The sequence below is a fragment of the Rhinoderma darwinii genome, chromosome 1 (genome assembly GCF_050947455.1).
Source record: "Rhinoderma darwinii isolate aRhiDar2 chromosome 1, aRhiDar2.hap1, whole genome shotgun sequence".
NCBI lineage: Eukaryota > Metazoa > Chordata > Amphibia > Anura > Rhinodermatidae > Rhinoderma > Rhinoderma darwinii.
This window is the reverse complement of record NC_134687.1, coordinates 267,430,571-267,446,839: the sequence shown is the minus strand read 5'-3', so window position 1 is coordinate 267,446,839 and position 16,269 is coordinate 267,430,571. Positions and strand designations below refer to the sequence as shown.

At 44.6% G+C, this 16,269-nt stretch overlaps 1 protein-coding gene across 1 annotated transcript in view; it reads right to left on the bottom strand.

Annotated features, from left to right (window-relative positions):
* The window catches only part of MKNK2 (MAPK interacting serine/threonine kinase 2), a 225,982-nt gene extending 215,684 nt beyond the window's left edge, over window positions 1-10,298 (bottom strand). Inside the window, exon 1 of the mRNA XM_075850463.1 lies at window positions 10,076-10,298. The gene's annotated coding sequence lies outside the window, so the exon portion shown is untranslated. The remainder of the gene's footprint in view (window positions 1-10,075) is intronic.
* Between the last annotated feature and the right edge of the window lie 5,971 nt (window positions 10,299-16,269).

Here is a 16,269-nt window from a genome sequence, read left to right as displayed (position 1 = left end):
GCCCGGCCAGCTTCTTATACCACACCGCATGGCGCTGTAGGGCTTCAGGACTTGATTTGACAAGTCCATCCCTCCCATGTACCTATTGTAGTCCAGGATGCAGTCTGGTTTGGGGGTGGCCTTTCCTTCATATATCCTAAACCTGTAGGTATACCCTGATGCACTCTCGCACAGCTTATACATCTTCACGCCATACCTTGCCCTCTTACCTGGCAGGTACTGGCGGAATTGAACCCTCCCTTTAAAATGTACCAGGGACTCATCAATAGAAAAACACTTCTCGGGGGTGTATGCTTGGGAAAACCGGGCACTGGAACGGTCTAATAGGGGTCTCCGTTTATACAAACGGTCAAAACTGGGGTCATCTCGGAGTGGGCACGGCTCATTATCAGTATAATGTAAGAAGCGAAGTATTGCCTCATTTATTTATTTTTTTAGGTTCCAGTTCATTTCTGAAGTTGCTTTGAGGGGCCCATATATTAGAAACCCCTATCAAACACCCCATTTTAGAAACTAGACCCCTCAAAGTATTCACAACAGCATTTAGAAAGTTTATGAACCCTTTAGGTGTTTCACAGAAATTTAGAGCAAAGTAGAGGTGAAATTTACTCTTTTTATACCATTTTTTTTATAACACAAAAGGATTTATCAGAGAAACGCAACTCAATACTTATTGCCCAGATTCTGCAGTTTAGAGAAATATCCCACATGTGGCCCTCGGGCGGTAATGGACTGAAGCACCAGCCTCCGAAGCAAAGGAGCACCTAGCGGATTTTGAGCCCTCTTTTTTATTAGGCACCATGTCCGGTTTGAAGAGGTCTTGTGGTGCCAAAACATTGGAAACCCCCCAAAAATGACCCCAATTTGGAAACTAGACCCCTTGAGGAATCCATTGTAGTTTTCTTGGGGTGCATGCGGCTTTTTGATCAGTTTTTATTCCATTTTTAGGTGGCGTGGTGACTAATAAACAGCAATTCTACTATTGTTTTTGTATACTTTTTTTTTACAGCGTTCACCGTGCGCTATAAATGATATATTAACTTTATTCTGCGGGGCGATACGATCACGGCGATACCAGATGTTTATAGTTTTTTTTTATGTCTTATGGCGTTTGCACAATAAAATACGTTTTGTAAACAATCATTAACTTTTTCTGTTACCTTATTCTAAGAGCCAGAACGTTTTTATTTTTCAATCAATAAAGGCGTGCGAGGACTTATTTTTTGCGTAACGAACTGTATTTTCCATCAGTACCATTTTTAGGTACATGCGACTTTTTGATCTCTTTATTCCATTTTTTGGGAGGTGAAGTGACCAAACAATTGTGATTGTGGTACGGTTTATTAATATTTTTTTTTACGGCGTTCACCGTGCGGGATAAATAACAAAATAATTTTGTAGCTCAGGCCGTTACGGACGCGGCGATACCAATTATGTATAGTTTATTTGTTTGTTTATATATTTTTATTAATAATAAAGGACTGATAAGGGAAAAAGTGGGACTTTTACTTTTAAAACTTTTATTTTCTTATTTTTACACATCTTTTTTTAACTTTTTTTTTACTTTATTACTTTGTCCCACTAGGGGACATGAGGGCAGGAGGCCCTGATCGCTATTCTAATACACTGCACTACATGCGTAGTGCAGTGTATTAGAACTGTCAGCTACTCACTGACAGCAAGCATAGTGGGTCCTGACGTTGTCAGGACCCACTAGGCTTCCGTCTATGGCATAGCCGGACGCCATTGTTTGGTGTCCGGTTGCCATAGTCACCATCGCCGGCCGCTATCGCGTAGCAGGCCGGCGATGGCAGCTTAACCCCTAAAAAGCCGCGATCTCTATAGAACGCGGCTTTTAAGGGGTTAATCAGCGGGGACACAGCGATCGGTCCCCGCTGTAGGAGCTGTGACAGCTGCTGAACAAGACAGCAGTGTCACAGCTCCTGTATGTGTCGGGAGGACGGCCGAAACGGCCGTTACTCCCGAGACGTACTATTACGGCATGGAGCGCGAACGATACAGCTGCCATGACGTAATAGTACGTCAAGGAGCGGGAAGGGGTTAAAGCGATACCAAATTTATATATTGTTCTTTTACGTTGTACTATTTACCCACAATAAAAATACTTTCTAAAAAAAATAAAAAAAAAATACATGTTTTGGCCTACACTCACGATGGTGAAAAAAAAGGTAATTGAAAACCGATCAACTGTCAGTTTTTCACGGCCGTTTTGCATCAGCGTGTCAAAATTTTCATCCATTTCCAGTCTGTCTATCAGTTTTTAATGGCCGTTAAAGAAAATTTGTCCCAACCCCCTGAAATCACCAGTGTCCACGTAGATTGTGCCACAGTGCCCATTGTAGATAATGCCGCCCCCCATAAATACGGCGCAGGTATCATCGTCCTTCTATTGACAGTGATGTCAAGGGCTTCCCCTAGCTCAGCGTTCAAAGTAGCACGGTGTGCGAGGAGTCCTCGGCCAGTATCAGTTTTTGCCAGCCGTTACAAGGATCGTTTCCTAAAAAGCGGCCGGTAAAAAAAATTATCTATTGACATCTATGGGAGCAGTCTGGCCGTGAACTTGACTGTTCTGAAAACGGCCGTGTGACTTTTTCAAGGTTGCGTGAATGTAGCCTAAGGCCTCATGCACACGACCGTAGCCATGTGCACGGCCGTGATTTTCGGGTCGGCCGGCTGCGGACTGTCAGCCGCAGGCCGCCCGCAAATCGCGGGACATGCACATGGCCGCCACCATTGTTTTCAATGAGCCCGGACCACAGAACAGGGCCGTAATAAGACATGCCCGTTCTTTCTGCGGTCCGGGCTGTGAAAGGACTGCAAAAACTATGGTCGTGTGCATTGCCCCATAGAAAAGAATGGGGCCGCAATTCTCCCGTGGATTTTCGGGGGAATTGCGGCCGCAAAAACACGTTCGTGTGCATGGGGCCTAAGTGTCGCCATTTTCTGACAGCCATAACTTTTATTTTTCAGTTGATATCGCTGTGGGAGGGCTTATTTTTTGCGACTGTAGTTTTTGTGGGTACCTTTTTGGAGTGCTTGCAACTTTTTGATCACCTATTAAATTTTTCTGAGACAAGGTGACCAAAAAATAAATAAATGGTCAGTGTTTAATTTGTTACAGTGTTCACCGTGCAGTAAAAATAAAAGGGATATTTTTATACAAACAAAAAAATTGCAGCAATGGAAGCTGCAGGTGTGCTCACCCAAAACGTTGTCCTGGGATCTGTAGTTCCTCAGTTGGAGTTCAGTCGGAAGAAGGGGGCTTGCAGGCAAGCAAGGATCCAATATTAAATAGAAGAGTTTTTGGAAGAAAATCCTCAGCACATAGACATTTAGAAAGCTTTATTTCGACATAGAAAAAAACGTCCATGGGACACAGGTGGGACATGTTACTGCTAACACGTTTCTCACTCATAGCATGAAGCACTTTAGGCTGCAGTCACGTGACAGTGCGACATAATGGCCATTAAAAACGGATCAATTGTCAGCTTTTAATGTCCATTTTGCATCAGTATCTCCAAATGATTTTCCTTTGTCAGACACACACCCTTGCAGATCGCACCCTCACAAACCCCCCCCTTGCAGGCCGCACCACCATCACTACCCCCCCCCTTTGCGGACCACACCACCACCACCCCCCCCCCCGCCCTTGCGGACCGCAGCACCACCACCCCCCACCTTTGCGGACCGCAGAACCACCCCCCCCCCCGCCCTTGCGGACCGCAGCACCACCACCACCCCACCTTTGCGGACCGCAGCACCACCACCCCCCCCCTCGCCTTTGCGGACCGCAGCACCACCACTCCCCCCGCCTTTGCAGACTGCACCAATCTGCAGACCGCATGAACACCCCCCCCTTTGCGGACCGCACCACAAATCTGCAGACCGCATGACGACCACCACCACCCCCCCCCCCCCCGTCTACGGAAACTGAATCTTTCTAAAACGGAGCTCCTTGTGTTCCCACAATCTACTAACCTCTGTAATGTTGCTCTGATTCACTCTTGTCTTGACTACTGTAACTCATTACTAGTCAGTCTTCCTCTTCACTAAACTTTCCCCTCTCCAATCTATCCTTAATTCAGCAGCCAGGCTCGTCTTTATGACCAACTGTATGACTCTACCCTGTGCCAGTCACTGCACTGGTTGCCCATCCCCTTCAGAATTAAATCCAAACTTATTACTCTCACCCACAAAGCTCTTCACAGTGCTGCACCTCCTTACATCTCCTCCCTCATCTCTGTCTACCACCCTACCCGTGTTCTACGTTCTGCCATCGACCTTAGATTAAAATCCTCCATAATCTGAACCTCCCACTCCCGTCTAAGATTTTTCTCGTGCTGCACCAGTCCTCTGGAATGCACTACCACAATCAGATTAATTCCCAATATCCAGTTTTAAACATGCCCTGAAGACACATCTTTTTAGACCGGACTATAACATTCCCTAATCTGACTCCTTTCCATGGCCCCCCTTTTAGATTAGTCATCAGAATAAGACTCCCTCACACTCCTTCACTTCATGTCCATCATACACAGATACTGGCTGGTGACCGGCTCATGCAGCTTTATGTATAGAAGATGGCTGGACTATTATACAGAAAACACTGTTAGGGTATGTTCACACACTGTTATCAGACATAATTCGGGCGTTTTACGCCTCGAATTACGCCTGAAAAACGCCTATAAATATTTGCCCATTGCTTTCAATCGAAAATACGTTTTTTTGATCCCATTAGCCTTTTACGCGTCTGTCAAAATACGGCACATAAAATGACGGCTCGTCAAAGTGCAGGACACTTCTTGGGACATTTTTGGAGGAATTTTTCGTTGACTCCATTGAAAAACAGCTCCAAAAACGACCGTAAAAAACGTGAGTTGTTAAAAAAAAAAAAAAAAAGTCTGAAAATCAGAAGCCGTTTTCGCCTGAAAACAGCTCCGTATATTTAGACGTTTTTGCTCACTGCGTGTGAACATACCCTTACACTTTGAGGAAATAAGGGAGACACAGATTGTAAGCTCTTGCGAGCAGGGTCTTCACTCCTCGTTTGAATTGTAAATTAATTGTCACTATGGAACGTCTAATATTGTCTGTTTCATGTTCCCTCTAAATTGTAAAGTGCTGCGTAATATGTTGGCGCTATATAAAGATTATTAGATTATAGGTCTCAGAGGTGGGACCCATACCTATCATGCAAGCGACGCTGTTTGCGTGTATGTGTATATAGGAGACAGCATATCTATAGCACGGACCCTACAGCTATAGATTAGATAGTGGCTCAGCAGACAGTATCATATATGATCGGATTAGCTATAGGGCCCAGCTCGCCGACATTGCGGCTCCAGCGGTGGACCCAGGAAAGGCAAGTATAAGAATTGTTTTGAGTTACAAATTATTTCTGTGCTTGTGTTTTTTTTTTTACAAGTGCGGTTGAGGACTACTTTGGATTCGAGGACTACGTCGATAACTGCCTTTTTTTGTTATTCTCAATAAAATGGTTAATGAGGGTTTTGTGGGATTTTTATTTCAATAAAATATGTTTTCTATGTATTTTTCTAAACTTTATTACTACCGCCTTAGTAACGGCCGCTGGCTGATTGACAACGTCCATTACTAAGGCAGGGCATAATGTGAGACAAGAGGCTAACACTAGCCACCAGTATTACCCCGATACCCACCACAACCAGGGGTATCGGGAAGTAGTGATGGATGGGCACTGGCACGGCCGCAATCTGGTATTATTAGGCTGGGAAAGGCCAAAAACAGTGGCCTTTCCCACCCTGGTAATGCTAGCCTGTCGCTGCCATGTTGTATTTGGCTGGTTATAAAAATGGGGGAACTCCACATTGTTTATTCAATTTTTTTAAATAACGTGGCCGTGGGGGGGGGGGGGGGGGGTTCTCTCAATTTTCATAACCAGCCAGATACAACAGAGCAGGAGCAGCCTAGCATTACCAGGGTGGGAAGGGCCACTGCGTTTAGCCTTTCCCAGCCTAACATGCTTCTGCCCCAGTACCCGACCATCACTGCAGATGTTCGGGTACTGGATCGTATCCGGCATCTCCCTGGGGGCAGTGGGTACCAGGGTAACAATGAAGTTTAGTGTTAGCCTTTTCACCGGCTAACACCAAGCCCCGCCTTAGTAATGGATGCTGTCAATTAGTCAGCGGCCATTACAAAGACAGTAGTAATAAAGTTTAAAAAATAAAATAAAATACAAAGACATAGAAAAAATTGGTTTATTGAAATAAAAAAAAAATTAAAAAAAACACAGCCCCCATTACCCATTTTATTGATAAGAAAAAAAAGCAGTCATCGACTCAGACGTAGGCAACTGACCGAACCTGCAAAAAATAAAAAATAAAAAATTAACCTTAGTAAGGGCCTTTCACATCACAGCTGCCCTTCCGTTGAGGGGTTCCAGAGGAGGTTTCCGTCGTGTTAACCCCGCAGCGAAAAGAAACTGAAACCTCAGCTTCTGTTTCCCTCACCATTGATCTCAATGGTGACGAAAACATTGCTAAAGTTTTCCCGTTTGTCACAGGGTTCCGTTGTACTTGATGCAACCAATAGCGCAGTCGACTGCTCTATTGATTCAGTCAAAAAACAACGGAACCCTGTCTCAACGGTGACAAACGGAAACCTTGATGAGGGAAACTGAAGCCGAGATTACAGTTTGCCTTTCCATTGAGGGGTTACCTGACTGAAACCACTCAGCAGAAGGGCAGTGGCGATGTGAACACAGCCTAACATATGGTAGGCTTAGATACAGTGCCCATATGCATCTGTGATACTGTTTGTTGCACCCTGTATCTAAGACAGCAAGCTTATACAGTATACTGTTTGCTGAGGTCTTGTATCTAAGCCTACAAATGGATGGCCTATCCTCAGGTTAGGCCAATCAGCTGTTTTGAAAAAGATAGTGCTCATACAAGCGCTGGTTCCCCTTCATTTCCCTTACTTGCTCAAACTGTGAATTACTGACACGTCCGTGTCAGCAATTCTGTGTGAGAAAGTGACGGGAATACACGGGAAGTAGCACTCGCTGCACCCCCTTCAAAACAGCAGATAGTTGGGGGTCCCGGTAGTTGGACCCCGACCTATCAGCTCCAGACAGTGGTATTAAATTCACCCTCTTCGGCCGCAGCGGAGATCCCGACTCCATTCAGGGTCGGGATGTCGTGTGCAACGCATAGCGTTTTGACGTCATGCGCTGCACACCACGCTGTGACGCCAGGACCTCCGCTGCGCTCCGGAACTAGGAGGGTAAGTACGGTCATTTACTATAGCAACAGTGACCTGTATACTTTATTACATAGGCCCCAGTTACTATAGTAACTTTTCATTGATGTGGTGTGGGGGGCCACGGCAACCCCTATAGTCACACCACTGGCCAGGAGGAACTACCTGCAGGGACTCCTCTTGCCCAACTGCAAGCTGATCACATGCGTCATACTGCTGCTCAAGTTGCTGGAACTCCTTAGCAAACTCTGACTCTCAGCAATAGAGCAGACAGGTGGCTTTCAAAAGCGCAGAGACTCCTGCTCGTACCCAGACCAGTCTGCAAGCCGATAGAGCACATGTTCAGCATGCCAATGAGCGGGCTTTCATGCATGATGCGGTTTTCAATTATGATCCAACCATAGTCTATGGCCAACTGGTAATAAAACTACCAATGTTGTATTTTAGCTGTTGGGTATTTATGAAGTTAAAATAGAAGTAAACATTGTGTAACTGCCGGGGTATATAGGGCTACTAGCGATATACCCGTAAACCAAGAAAATATGAGGGCATGGATTAGACTCCTTGGCACACTTGGAACAAATCCAATGAACACAGACGGACACTTTATACCTGGGCAGCGCCGATTATCTTTTCTAGTGACTAATAAAACCTAGTTCACATAGAACTGCCGTCCCACATAGTCAGGAAACGTGAAAACAGTGCAGGAGAACATTTCAAGTCAATGGTTATTATGCCTGTGGGGGGGGGGGGGGATTACATTTAAAGGGGTTATCCGGGGACCAATAACTGCATTGCAATAACATACTTATGTGAAACTAATTAACTTACTAATATATTTGAATTTAAAATTCTGTACTAAATGGTGAAAGTTCAAACCTCATGAGTTATTCCCGGAATCGATGGAGCTTTTCTGATGACGCTCCGACAGCACCATGTGACTGAGCGATGGCAACATATGCTGTTTGTGAACACGACCGCAAGGGGCTGTCACATTACCTATTGCTTGAGTCCCGAGCAGAAAATCAGCTAGCGCTTTGCTCAGGACTCCAGCACTGCTCCTGCTGTCCATTTTGGTCAATTCAGGGGTTTCCCCATCGCTGGACTTCCCAAACAGAGCATCGGGTGATGCGCTGCTCAGGGACTCCAGTACTGCTGGCAACGTCATTATCCATATATGGACAGTGACGTCGGGAGAAGTTGTGGAGTCCCCAGGCAGAGCATCAGCCGATGCTATGCTTGGGGACTCCAGTGATAGGAAACCTCTGAATTAACCAAATATGGACGTCGGGACCAGTGCTGGAGTCCTGAGCAAAGCGCTAGCTGATGCTGTGCTCGGGACTCAAGCAATAGGTAATGTGACAGCCCTTTGCGGTCATGTTCACGAACAGCACATGAAGCAAGAGCTCAGTCACGTGGGGCCGTGTCGGAGCGTCATCATTATTAGAAAAGCTCCTGCGATTCAGAGAATAACTCATGAGGTTTTAACTGCACCATTTAGTACAGAATTTTTAATTAAAGGAAATGTGTCGCTAGAAATTTTTATTTTTTTTTAGTTAAATAATTAGTGTATAGGTGATTAAACATTGTTCTAATTTTTTTCACGAGTCAGGAAATATTATAAATTAGATTCTAATTTATAATATTTCCCAGTGCTGGTCACTAGATGAAGCAAATCCCAAAATTGCAGCATTGCATGTGGTAAAGCAACCACATTGCTTTATGCTGCAAAATTTGAGAAAACTCACTCGCTCTAGTGAGCTCTCAGAACCCCCCCCCCCCTCCTTTATCCTGGCTAGTGCCGGGAGAAACGAGGGGATTGAACGGTCAAACCTCCTACACTGTGTGTCGCCATTTTTTGAGCTAACACACAGTGTAGTAGGTTAACATACACTAGTAAACACACTGAAACACGAACATACATAGAAATAACTTACCTGCTCCTGCCGCCGCTCCCTCCGCTCCAAGTGCACAAGTCCGGAAGCCGCGACCGGAAGTAGTACTCTTACTGTCCGGCCGCGGCTTCCGCTCAAGAAAATGGCGGCGGACGTCGATCGGCCGTAGACCTTCAATTTGGACTGTGTGGGAGCGGCGCATGCGCCGTTCCCACACAGACGGCGTACAGCATAGTGGATGGAACGGGCCCCGTTCGCATTCTCTATGGGGACTGTATGTGCCGTATTCCATGTCTGTATGTGTCGTTAATCGACACATACAGAGATGGAAAAAAAAATGGTAGCCCCCATAGAGAAGTAAAAGTGAAAAAATTAAAAATAAAATAAACCGCAAACACACAAATAAATCAAACATGTTTTAATAAAACACTAAATGCTAAAAATTTTCCGTGACACTGGTCCTTTAAAGCAAATTAGTAAGTTAATTAATTTCACATAAATATATTATTGCAATGCAATTTTTGGTGCCCGGATAACCCATTTAACGCCTCCAAGCATTGCACAACAAGCTCCTCCTGTATTCACCCCAGATATTCGGAGGGGAGGACTTCTATCCAGCAGTGTCAACAACCAGAACCAAAATGTCCCTGGTTGCTGCATCTGCAAAGAGAAGTAACGTGGGAGACTCTATAGACAACTCCGAAATTGCACAAATTAAACACACCGCAAGTTTACAAGGCGCCTGCGCACACTGGTGCGATCACCATTCTACTGCAGCTAACGCGCTATTTACTTCGGACAGTCAGAACAAGAAAACAAAGCAGGGCGGACAATGACGACCGAGCAGCCCAGAATACGGAGGAATAGCTTTCTGCAAGCGACCAATGTAAAGGTATGTGCCGCCGTGGTTTACCTACCTGCTGGGCTCTGCAGTGGAGGGGACACTGCTCGTAGCCTCTGAGCTTTCGGCCGCTGTTGACATGAGAGGGCTGACGCACAGACGTGCGCTCTCCTCCCTTATATAATCTGCGTGATGGGTGTGGCCAGAGTTCACGTGATGGAGACTACAGAGAAGGGCGATTGGTGGAGGCTAGTGCTCACTGCCGTCCTTCTCCGTACGTGCAGCTAATCACTGGTCTTTCCGCTGTTGCTGCATCACGCCGTCTATTTCACCTAGACCAGTTCTAACCGACCTGGAGCTCGAGTCTCCTCCCTCCCTGACATAAAGACATCACACAGAGTTCCGGAAGTGAGCGGGATACGCTCTGTCAATGCACCAGAAAGTCAAATCTACTAGCGCGAGTCAGTGAGGCGGCCTCGCGTGGCCACGCCCTATTTCTCAAAGCTACGCCCCCCTGCCCAAAACCGCAAAGTTTAACCGCAATCTCAAACTTTTATGACATTTGGGACTTTTTTTTACATCAGAAAACTGGCGTAGAAAAGTTAATAGATTCCTTATAGGGCAGATTTACTGAGACTGGCTTTTGATACGTTCATCTTAGCTATCTGCTCCAATGTAGAATGATGCAACCGATTTATGAAGAGGCGCACGCCTCTGAATACATTTGTCGCATCTTCCAGCTAGTTGTGTGACCCAAGGACCGTGGCCGAGCTCCGTTGGTTCCCACCCCACAGAACATAAAAAAAAGCATACTGAGCTCATGGCTTGTCTTTTCTGTGTTTCCTTAGGCTCCTTCAGCATGCGGCAGCTCATACAAGGTCCTAACACTGAGCAGCGTCAGGGTGTTATATGCGACACAGCACTCAACGCCATCAGTTCTGCGTCACATACAACGCTGCCCGGTGAGGTGAGCATAATTATTATTTTATTTATTTAATTGTCCAAAGGTGTTTAATCGGGGGGAGGGTAAGTTACGGAGCCCGGCACGGGCCACTACCTTGTTACGCCCCACATAGTGAAATCTACGCCAGCTAAACTAGGAGCTACACTTTTTAGCTTCCACTATAATTTATGCCAGTCTTCTAGCATAAATTATAATAAATGTGTGGGCCTGCTATGACCCTGCCCCTTTTTTTGCTAAAGTAGCGAGGGTGGCGTAAAAAGACAAAAACTTTAGGGCCTTTTTGCTACTTTTCTATGAGATTGATAAATTCCTCCCAATATATCCGTCAGCATTTTTACTGATATAACATGCATTTGGAAAGTCTTCAGAGCCTTTACATTTTTTCACATTTTATGTTGAGGCCTTGTGCTCAAATAAACAAAAATTCTAGTTTTTTCCCATCATTCTGCACTTAATACCCCATAATGACAAAGTGAAAACAGAATGTTAGTAATCTTTGCTAATTTATTGAAAAGCAAGAACTCAAATATTGCAGTGACATAAGAATTCAGACCCTTTACTCAGTATTCGGTTGAAGCACCTTTGGCAGCGATCACAGCCTCCAGTCTTCTTGGGTATGATGCCTCAGGGTTTGCACACCTAGATTTGGGGATTTTCTGCCATTCTTGTCTGCAGATTTTCTCAAGCTATGTCAGGTTGCATGGGGACCATCGATCGATAGGCTTTCTTTTAGTCTCTCCAGAGATGTCAAGTCAGGGCTCTGGCTGGGTCCCTCAAGGACATTCACAGAGTTGTCCCTAAGCCATTCCTGTGTTGTCTTGGCTGTGTGCTTAGGGAAGTCTTTTTGGAAGGCGAAGCTTCGGCCCAGTCTGAGGTCCAGAGCACTCTGTGTCATTTTTTCATTAAGAATATCTCTGTACTTTGCTCCATTCATCTTTCCCTCAACCCTGACCAGTCTCCCTGTCCAAGCAGCTGAAAAACACCCCACAGCATGATGCTGCCACCCCCATGCTTTACTGTAGGGATGGTATTGGGAAGGTGATGAGCAGTGCCTGGTTTCCTCCAAACATAACACTTAGAATTGAGGCCAAAAAGTTCAATCTTGGTTTCATCAGACCACAGAATCTTGTTCCTCACAGTCTGAGAGTCCTTTAGGTGCTTTTTTGCAAACTCCAGGCGGACTTTCATGTGTCTTTTACTGAGGAGAGGCTTCTTTCTGGCCACTCTGCTATAAAGCTCAGATCGGTGGAGGGCTGCAGTGATGGTTGACCTCCTAGAAGTTTCTCCCATCTACACACAAGATTTTTGGAGCTCAGCCAGAGTGACAGTTGGGTTTCTGGTCATCTCTCTTACCAAGGCACTTCTTTCCCGATTACTTTGTTTGGTGGGGCTAGCTCTAGGAAGAGTCCTGGTTGTTCCAAACTTTTTCCATTTAAAGAGGCTCTGTCACCACATTATAAGTGTCCTATCTTGTACATAATGTGATCGGCGCTGTAATGTAGATTACAGCAGTGTTTTTTATTTAGATAAAGATCATTTTTGACAGAGTTATGACCTATTTTAGATTTATGCTAATGACTTTCTTAATAGACAACTGGGCGTGTTTTACTTTTTGACCAAGTGGGCATTGTGGAGAGAACTGTATGAGGCTGACCAATCAGCGTCATACACTTCTCTCCATTCATTTACACAGCACATAGCGATATAGCTAGATCATGATGTGCAGTCACATACACACACATTAACGTTACTGAAGTGTCTTGACAGTAAACAGATATCACCTCCAGCCAGGACGTGATGTCTATTCACAATCCCGACACTTCGGTAACATTTGTGTGTGACTTACAGCACAGCAAGCGTGATCTCGCTGTAAGCTGTCATTTACAGCGTGAATTTCTTGATGACTACAATAACATTTTCCCCTCTATCTTTCCTTCGATCGTACTTGCAACAAAAGTATCACGGCCGTGCAAGAAATGGCTTTCCCTAGTGTGTATTTTCAGAATCCTCTAACTATGCGCCTGTGACACCAAACTTTACAAATATACATTTTATAACCTATACATATTTGCTATCCCCATAAGTCTGTAGCAACCGATACAATGAATGTCGTAACTATAGTGTTAAATGCGTGCGGCTCTCTCTATTGAAGTCTATAGGAATTAGGGTTGCACAATGCATCGAAATATCGATTCTATTTTGATGCCGTGCACCCTGAAACGGTTCAATACAATAAATTCATGTATTTCGATACTAAGCTGTGTGGCCACACAGCTTAGTATTGTAACACATTAATGTAGTTAGAGCGGGTCTGCTCCTGACAAGTGTGTGCACGCGGTCAGCATAAAGTGATGCGGCTGGCGCTGCACTAATAAGCGCCAACACTGAAGACCGAGAACATGGCAGGGCGCACCTCAAAACACCCCTATGTTATGTCTTCAGTGCGAGCGCCGCCGCTCATTAGTGCAGCGACGGCCACATCACATCACCTCATGCTGACCGCGCGCTCACACTTATCAGGAGAGGGGCAATGGATGTATTACACAGCCGCAGCCCCACTCTAACGGCGGAGTTCAGAGAAACCTCCACTGTTTTGGCACCACAAGACTTCTTCAAACCTGACAAGGTGCCTAAAATATATTCTAAAAAAAAGGAGGCCCAAAATCCACTAGGTGCTTCTGAGGCCTGTGTTTCAGTCCATTAGCACGCTAGGGCCACATGTGGGATATTTATAAAAACTGCAGAATCTGGGAAATAAAATATTGAGTTGTATTTCTCTGATAAAACCTTCTATGTTACAAAAAAAAGTGTATTAGAAATGAATTTCGGCAAAATAAAATTAGTAAATTTCACCTCTACTTTGCTTTAATCCCTGTGAAACGCCTAAAGGGTTAAAACACTTTGTGACTGCTGATTCGAATACCTTGAGGGGTGCAGTTTTCAAAATGGGGTGATTTATGGGGATTTTCTAATATATAAGGCCCTCAAAGCCACTTCAGAACTGAACTGGTCCCTGAAAAAATTGCCTTTTCAAATTTTCTTTAAAATATGAGAAATTGCTGCTAAAGTTCTAAGCCTTGTAACATCCTAGAAAAATAAAAGTACATTCAAAAAACGATGCAAACATAAAGTAGGCCTATGGGAAATGTTAATTAGTAACTATTTTGTGTGGTATGACTATCTGTTTTACAAGCAGATACGTTTAAATTTAGAAAATGCTAATTTTTGCACATTTTCTCAAAATGTTGGCGTTTTTCAGAAATAAATACAAAATTTATCGACCACATTTTCTCACTAACATAAATTACAACATGTCACGAGAAAACAATCTCAGAATTGTTTGGATAGGTAAAAGCATTCCGGAGTTATTACTACATAAAGTAACATATGTCAGATTTGAAAAATCGTCTGTGTCCTGAAGGCCAAAACAGGCTGGCTCCTGAAGGGTTTAGGAAAATATCTAGTTATCGGAGCACCCCCTGAAACTTCCAGTTCTCTCCCATCATCATCATCACTCCGTTCAGAGTCATCCTCAAATACAGCGTAGGGAGCTGGCGCCATCTTAGCTGAGGAGGAAGCCACTGACCTGTTTTTCCAAAGTTTATCAAGATCCCCTTGAGGTCTTTGGGCTTTAGGTGTGCCAGGAGTTTCCTTGATCTTTTCTTTATGTGTCTTGACCATAATTAGATAGTCACCATTGGTGAGATTGCTGTTGGCAGAGGTGATATGTAGAAGCTCAATTAACAAGCGTCCATCTGCTGCGCGGTCAGGCTCCGCCCCCTACTTTTTTATTTTTAAACTTTAATGTACTGGCATATATCTATACTAGTATAGAAAACCCGTTACACGGGTTTGCTAGCAAAAGGAATGCAGGGCGATTGGTGGAGGCTAGTGCTCACTGCCGTCCTTCTCCGTACGTGCAGCTAATCACTGGTCTTTCCGCTGTTGCTGCATCACGCCGTCTATTTCACCTAGACCAGTTCTAACCGACCTGGAGCTCGAGTCTCCTCCCTCCCTGACATAAAGACATCACACAGAGTTCCGGAAGTGAGCGGGATACGCTCTGTCAATGCTCCAGAAAGTCAAATCTACTAGCGCGAGTCAGTGAGGCGGCCTCGCGTGGCCACGCCCTATTTCTCAAAGCTACGCCCCCCTGCCCAAAACCGCAAAGTTTAACCGCAATCTCAAACTTTTATGACATTTGGGACTTTTTTTACATCAGAAAACTGGCGTAGAAAAGTTAATAGATTCCTTATAGGGCAGATTTACTGAGACTGGCTTTTGATACGTTCATCTTAGCTATCTGCTCCAATGTAGAATGATGCAACCGATTTATGAAGAGGCGCACGCCTCTGAATACATTTGTCGCATCTTCCAGCTAGTTGTGTGACCCAAGGACCGTGGCCGAGCTCCGTTGGTTCCCACCCCACAGAACATAAAAAAAAGCATACTGAGCTCATGGCTTGTCTTTTCTGTGTTTCCTTAGGCTCCTTCAGCATGCGGCAGCTCATACAAGGTCCTAACACTGAGCAGCGTCAGGGTGTTATATGCGACACAGCACTCAACGCCATCAGTTCTGCGTCACATACAACGCTGCCCGGTGAGGTGAGCATAATTATTATTTTATTTATTTAATTGTCCAAAGGTGTTTAATCGGGGGGAGGGTAAGTTACGGAGCCCGGCACGGGCCACTACCTTGTTACGCCCCACATAGTGAAATCTACGCCAGCTAAACTAGGAGCTACACTTTTTAGCTTCCACTATAATTTATGCCAGTCTTCTAGCATAAATTATAATAAATGTGTGGGCCTGCTATGACCCTGCCCCTTTTTTTGCTAAAGTAGCGAGGGTGGCGTAAAAAGACAAAAACTTTAGGGCCTTTTTGCTACTTTTCTATGAGATTGATAAATTCCTCCCAATATATCCGTCAGCATTTTTACTGATATAACATGCATTTGGAAAGTCTTCAGAGCCTTTACATTTTTTCACATTTTATGTTGAGGCCTTGTGCTCAAATAAACAAAAATTCTAGTTTTTTCCCATCATTCTGCACTTAATACCCCATAATGACAAAGTGAAAACAGAATGTTAGTAATCTTTGCTAATTTATTGAAAAGCAAGAACTCAAATATTGCAGTGACATAAGAATTCAGACCCTTTACTCAGTATTCGGTTGAAGCACCTTTGGCAGCGATCACAGCCTCCAGTCTTCTTGGGTATGATGCCTCAGGGTTTGCACACCTAGATTTGGGGATTTTCTGCCATTCTTGTCTGCAGATTTTCTCAAGCTATGTCAGGTTGCATGG